This window comes from Lynx canadensis, chromosome B3 (genome assembly GCF_007474595.2).
Source record: "Lynx canadensis isolate LIC74 chromosome B3, mLynCan4.pri.v2, whole genome shotgun sequence".
NCBI classification, from domain to species: domain Eukaryota; kingdom Metazoa; phylum Chordata; class Mammalia; order Carnivora; family Felidae; genus Lynx; species Lynx canadensis.
Window position 1 is genome coordinate 120,953,547 of NC_044308.2, and position 7,937 is coordinate 120,961,483.

The window sequence follows — 7,937 nt, forward strand, 5'->3', positions numbered from 1 at the left end:
AGTGTAAAGACAAAGAAAGATTGAAAGTTAAAGAATGGAAAAAGATACACCAACCAAGAGCTAACCAGAAGGAGGCTGATGTAGCTATACAAATATCAAAGTAAGTCAAGAAGCATTACTAAACATACAGAAGGACAGTTCATAAATAAAAGCATAAATCCACCAGGAAGGTATAATAATATAAAAATAACATTATACTTACAAAAAATAAGTATAATATTTGGTGCATGTGTTGATGCACCTAATACTATAGTTTCAAAATATAGAGCAAAATTACAGAACTATAATAAGCTGATAGTAACAGATAGTGAAAAAGTCATTAAGAATATGAAAGATTTCAACATAAGTAATAACTTTGATGCACATACCATACTACAATCAGTATTGTCAGGATATGTGTTTTTTCCAAGTGTCCATGGAGCATTTACCAAAATTTACCATCTGTTGGTCCTTAAAGCAAATCTCAACAAATTCCAAAGAGTGAAATCATCCAAAATAGATTCTCTGACCAAAGTGGGATTAAGGTAGAAATTAATAACAAAAAGATAATTAGGGACTCCTCAAATACTTGAAAATTAAGCAATATACTTCTAAATGACGAATAATTCAAAAGAAATTATAATGGACATTAGACAGTTATTTTGAATTAAGTTACAATAAAAATAATGACATCAAAACTTGAAGAACAAAGCTAAAGCTGTACTTAAAGGGAAGTTTGTTTCTTTAAATCTATATATAATGAAAGAAAGGCTAAAAATCAATCTAAAAAGTAGAGTAGGAAATTGAATCTAATTCTAGAAGAGTAAAGAAAATAATAAAGGTAATAAATTAATGAAATAGAAAAAAGTATATAAGAAAGTCAACAAATCTAGAGCTGGGTTTTTTGAAAAGACTAATAAAATTGATAAATTGCTAGCAAGGAAAAAAAAAAAACCACTGCTAGACTAAGAAAATGAGAAAAAAAAGGTACAAATTGACAATGCTATTAAGTAGATATTATGAAGAACTTTATACCAATAAATCTGAAAATCTACATGAAATGAAATTTCTATGAAATTACAGTTTACCAACTGAAGAGGAAACAAAGTCTGAATATTTTATGGCTAAGAAATTGAATCTGTAACTAAAAATTTTCAGGTGTAGATTTCTTTACTAAATTTCTAAGCATTTTAAAGGAATTAAACTGATCTTACACAGACTCTTTCAAATCAGAGAAAGAAAAAAACAATTCCCAGCACATTTTGAGACCACCATAATTTTAATACCAAAGGGTGACAAGTACATTATAAGAAGTAAAAATAATGGACCAATATCTCTCATGAACATACGTACAAATATCCTAAACAGAATCTTAGTAAGTAGAGTCCAATGATATAATTCATTTCAGTAATATAATGTTGGCTTAATATTACAAAATCAAGCAGTATTTTCAAGTGGTTCTGGGACAACCGAATATCCACATGCAAGAAGGTAAAGTTGGATTTCTTCATACTCCATATGCAAAAATTAATTCAAAATGGGTCAAAAACCTAAATGTAAGAGTTAAAATATAAAATTATTAGAAGGAAATACAGGTATAAATCTTCATGATCTTTCATTCGACAGTGATTTCTTACATACGACACCAAAATCACAAGGAACCAAAATAAAAGTGGATAAGCTGGACTTCATTAAAAATTTAAACTTTTGTGCTTCAAAAGACAATAACACAAAGAAAATACAACCTACAGAGTAGGAGAAAATATTTGTAGCTCCTATAACTGGTAAGTGTCTAGTATCCAGAATAGATGAATAATTCTTACAACTAAACAAAAAGGCCAACAGAACAACTAAAAAAATAGGCAAAAGGATTTGAATAAACATTTTTCCAAAGAAGAGACACAGGTAGCCGATAAGCACATAAAAAAATGTTTAACATCATTACTCATTACAGAAGTGCAAATCAAAATCACAATGAGATACTACCTCACACCCGCAAGGAAGACAATAATAATAAAAAAAAAAAAAAATGCAGGGATGCTTGGCTGGCTGGGTTGGTGGAGCATGTGACTCTTGATCTCAGGATTGTAAATTTGAGTCCCACACTGGGTGTAGAGATTTCTTTTTTTAAAAATCCTTTAAAAAATACAGATAATAACAAGTGATGATAAGGATGTGGAGAAATTGGAACTTTCATAAATTGCTGGTGGGAATGTAAAATGGTGTAGCCACTTTGGAAAACAGTTTGACAGTTCCTCAAAAAGTTAAGTGCAGTTTACTATATGACCCAGAAATCTTACTCCCTATGTTCATAGCAGCATTATTCATAATAGCCAAAAAGTGGAAACAACTCAAATGTCCAACTAATGAATTGGTCAACAAAATGTGTTATATCCATATGACAGTATCATTCAGCCGTGAAAAGGAATGAAGTACTGATTCATGCTACATGGATGAACCTTAAGGATATTATGCTAAGTGAAAGAAGTCTGACACTAAAGCATATTATATGATATGATTCCACTTATATGATTATATGATTCCACTTATAAGTGAAATGTCCAGAATAGGCAAAATTTATGTAGACAGAAAGTGGATTCGTGGCTTCCAGAGACTGGGGGAAGAGGGTAATGGGGAGTGACTGCCAATGGGTATGGAGTTTCTTTCTGGGAATGATTAAAATGTTCTGGAATTAGATACTGGTGATAGTTGCACAGCTTTATGAATATACTGAAGACCACTGAATTGCACACCTTAAAAGGATGAACATTATGGTATATGAATTATATCTCAATTTAAAATCAGCATATTTAACCAAATTAGCATCATAAAGGAGAAAAAAGAATGAGATCACCTCAATAGAATGATGTAGAAAAAGCATTTAATAAAATCAAATAATTATTCATGATATATACTCAACACACTAGGAATAGAAGGAAATGTTCTTAAACTGGTAAAGATCATCTATAAAATATCATAGTTAGTAGCAAAATGTTGAAAGCTTTCTCCCTGAGATTAGGAATACCTGCTGGGGCACCTCTCTGGCTAAATTGGTGGAGCATGCAACTCTTGATCTCAGGGTCGTAGATTCAAGCCCCATGTTGGATGCAGAGATTACTTAAAAATAATAAAGTCTTAAAAAAAAAAGGAATACCTTCTAATAGTACTTATATTCAATATTGTGCTGGAGATTGTAACTTGTAATAAGGCAAGAAAAAAGGTTATAAAGACTGAAAAGGAAGAGATAAACTGTCTATTCACAGATGATATGATTGTTTATGTAGAAAATCCTAAAGAATCTGTGGCTTAGCAGGATTACTACAAATACAGTGGTGCCTGGGTGGCTCAGTCGGTTAAGCATCTATTTTGGCTCAGGTCATGATCTCACGGTTGTGAGATCAAGCCTACATGGGGCATGGAACTTGCTTGGGATTCTCTCTCTCCCTCTCTCTGCTTCTCTCTCTCTCTCAAATAAATAAATAAACGTAAAAAAATACAAATATATCAAAGTCCCTGGATTCATGGTGTGTGTGTGTGTGTGTGTGTGTGTGTGTGTGTGTGTGTATCTCACTATATATGTACTATATTACTATATCCTGTAACTACTATGAACAGAATATGAGTAAACAATAAGTAGAAAGTGAAATTTTAAAACACCATTTACAATGACATTAAAGATATAAAATACCCGGGAATATATCCAATGAAAGATGTGCAAGGTCTTTACAGAGAAAACATTATTAAAAGAAAATTTAAAAGACCTACATAAATGGAGAGATTTGCTGTGTTCATAAATTGAAAATCTCAAATGTCGGTTCTTACCAAATTAGTCTATAGAAGGAATGCAGTCCCAGTAAAAACCACAGCAGTTTGGGTTTTGGGAGGAGGGTAGGGGTTGGAATTAAGTTAATTGTGAAATTTACATGAAAATAGTAAAGACGAGGGTGCCTGGCTGGCTCAGTCTGTAGAGCATGTGACTCTTGATATTGGGGTCATGAGTTCAAGTCCCACATTGGCCATAGAGATTACTTAAAAAAGAAAAAAGAATATGTTAAAAACCCAAGAATAGAGCAGATGTTCTTGAAGGAGCAAAGCTCCTTCAAAGACTTAACACCACTAGGTATCAAGACTTCTTATAAAGCTATAGTACTATGTGGTGTTATTAGTGCACATATTGACAAATACACCAATGGCACAAAATAGACTGGAAGCAGATCCACACGCATACAGTCACTTGGCTAAAAACAAAGGTGACTATATTGTGCAGTAAAGAATAGACGACCTTTTCAATAAATAGTGCTTACTCAGTTGGATATTCATTTGTGGTATAAATATGGATCCCTATTTTCACTACTTAAAACCAAGTCCATAAAGATTACATAATAAAGGTGAAAGGGTAAAAACGACAAAACTAACAGGAAAAAAAAAAGAAAATATCATATCTCCAGTGCCTTGAAGTGGGGTAAGATTTCTTAAAATATAAAAAATATTACCTAGAAAGTTAAAAATTGATGCATTGGATTACGTTAAAGTCAAAAGACCCCACTGAGAGTAAAAAAGCCAGCCACAGGGTAGGAGATTATATCTGCAATACAAATATCTGACAAAGGACTTGCATCCAGAAACTTTTTTTAAAAAAAATTATTTAAATTCAAGGTAGTTAACATACAGTGTAGTATTGGTTTTAGGAGTAGAACCCGGTGATTCATCACTTACGTATGACACCTAGCACTCATCCCAACAAGTGCCCTCCTTAATACCCATCACACATCTAGTCCTTTCCCCCACTCCCCTCCCCTCTAGCAACCCTCAGTTTGTTCTCTGTATTTAAGAGTCTCTTATGGTTTGCCTCCCTCTCTGTTTTTATCTTATTTTTCCTTCCCTTCCCCTATGGTCATTTATTTCGTTTCTTAGATTCCACATATGAATGAAATCACATATTTGTCGTTCTCTGATTGACTTATTTCTCTTAGCATAATATACTCTGGTTCCATCCATGTTGTTACAAATGGCAAGATTTCATTCTTTTTGATCACGGATAATATTCCACTCATTGTATGTATATAGAATGTAGAATATATTATACACCACATCTTCTTTATCCATTCATCAGTCAGTGGACATTTGGACTCTTTCCATACTTTGGCTATTGATGAGAGTGCTGCTATAAACACTGGGGTGCTTATGTTTCTTTAAATCAGCATTTTTGCATCCTGTGGATAAATAGTACTGCAATTGCTGGGTCGTAGAGTAATTCTATTTTTAAAAAATTTTTGAGGAATGTCCATACTCTTTTCCAGAGTGGCTGCACCAGTTTGCATTCCCACCAGCAGTGCAAAAGGGTTCCCCTTTCTCTGCATCCTCACCAACATCTGTTGTGTCCTGAGTTACTAATTTTAGCCATTCTGGCAGGTATGAGGTGGTATCTCATTGTGGTTTTGATTTGTATTTCTCTGATGTTGAGTGATGTTGAGCATCTTTTCATGTGTCTGTTAGCCATGTGGATGTCTTCTTTGGAGAAGTGTCTATTCTTGTCTTCTGCCCATTTCTTCACTGGATTATTTGCTTTTTGGGTGTTGAGTTTGATAAGTTCTTTATAGATTTTGGATACTGACCTTTTATCTGATGTGTCATCTGCAAATATCTTCTCCCATATGGAGCGTTGCCTGTCAGTTTTGTTGGTTGTTTCCTTCACTGTGCAGAAGCTTTTTGTCTCGATGAGGTCCCAATAGTTCATTTTTGCTTTGGTTTCCCTTGCCGCTGGAGACATGTCTGGTAACAAGTTGCTGCAGCTGAGGTCAAAGAGGTTGTTGTCTGTTTTCTCCTGTAGGATTTTGATGGTTTCCTGTCTCACATTTAGGTCTTTCATCCATTTTGAATTTATTTTTGTGTATGGTGTAAGAAAGCAGTCCAGTTTCATTCTTCTGCATGTCGCTGTCCAGTTTCCCAGCACCATTTGCTGAAGAGACTGTATTTTTTTTCCCATTGGATATCCTTTCCTGCTTTGTTGAAGATTAGTTGGCCATACATTTGTGGGTCTATTTCTGGGTTCTCTATTCTGTTCCATTGATCTGAGTGTCTGTTCTTCTGCCAGTACCATACTGTCTTGATGATTACAGCTTTGTAATGCAGCTTGAAGTCTGGAACTGTGATGCCTCCAGCTTTGGTTTTCTTTTTCAACATTACTTCAGCTATATTCAGAGTCTTTTGTGGTTCCATACAAATTTTAGGATTGTTTGTTCTAGCTCTGTGAAGAATGGTGGTGTAATTTTGATGGGGATTGCACTGATTACTTTGGGTTAATAAAGATTTTTTAACAATATCTGTTTTTCCAATCCATGAGCATGGACTATTTCTCCATTTGTTTGTGTCTTCTTCAATTTCTTTCATAAGCTTTCTATAATTTTTAGCATACAGATCTTTTACCTCTTTGGTTAGATTTATTTCTAGGTATATTATGGTTTTGGGTGCAGTTGTAAATGGGATTGATTCCTTGATTTCTCTTTCTACTGCTTCATTGCTGATGTATAGAAATGCAGCTGATTCTGTACATTGATTTTACATCCTGCAACTTTGCTGAATTCATGGATCAAGTTCTAGCAGGTTTTCGATGGGATCTTTTGTGTTTTTCAGGTAGCAGTTTTAAAAATAGATTCTGTGGTGTTTCATGTTGATTCGCGTATCACAAATTAACGTGATACACCACAGAATCTATTTTTAAAGCTGCTACAAATCAGTTAAAGCAAACAGATAATCCAACTGAATAATGGGCAAATGACTTGGACAAAGCATCACAAAAGATATCTCAATGGCCAATAAATGTATGGAAATGTACTAAATATCATTAGTCATTCATGAAATGCAAATTAAAACCCCAATGCTATACCATTACACACTGAACAGAATGGCTGAAATTAAAAAGATTGACAACATTGAGTACTGGTAAGGATGTGGACCAGCAGGCACTCCCTGAAGCCTGGCAAACCGCCTTGGAAAGTTATTTAACAATATCCATTAAAGCTGAACAGATGCAAACCCAACCACCTAGCAATTTAACTTTTAGGTATATATTCAGTAGACATGTAAACATAAGTGCACCCAAATGCATGCACATAGCAGCTGTATTCATAGCAACCCAAACTAAAAATACACAAACGGCCATCAACAGAATGAATTCATAAATTGTGACGTCTTCACACAATGGAATGCTATATAGAAATGAGGATTAACAAACCACATGCAGCAACATGGATGAATCTCAGAAACATAATGTTGAGCAAATCAGCCAATGCGTGAGAACATATTGTATCATTCCATTTATATGAGGTTAAGAACAAGCAAAATAAAATTCTCTCCTAGAAATCGGGAGTGTGCTTGCCAGGAGGTGTGAGTGATAACTGAAGGAGACAGAGGGCCTCTGGAAGTTTTGGTAATGTTCTTACCTTTGTTGAGTGGGTGTGTTCTCTTTGTGAAGACTCACTGAGATGTACATTTGTGACCGTGCACTTGTCTGGAAGTATATTGTGTTCTATAAAAACACAAAGCAAGCAAACAAAAATATATGTGAGGGGCGCCTGGGTGGCTCAGTCGGTTGAGCGACCGACTTTGGCTCGGGTCATGATCTCCCGGTTTGTGAGTTTGAGCCCTGCGTCGGGCTCTGTGCTGACAGCTCAGTGCCTGGAGCCTGCTTCGGATTCTGTGTCTCCCTCTCTCTCTGCCCCTCCCCCACTCATGCTCTGTCTCTCTCTGTCTCAGAAATAAATAAACATTAAAAAAATTTTTTAAAAATGTATGTGAGCATAGCTAGGTAAGTGTTTTTGAGTAGATGAGGGGGATGTATAGAACCCATCTCCCCATCAAGCTCAGGACCTGGGCAGGAAGTACTAGACAGAGGCCCTTGTTGCTCCTGAGCTGTCTGCGGGGTCCTCCCTCCCCGCAGTTTGGAGATCCTTGAGACC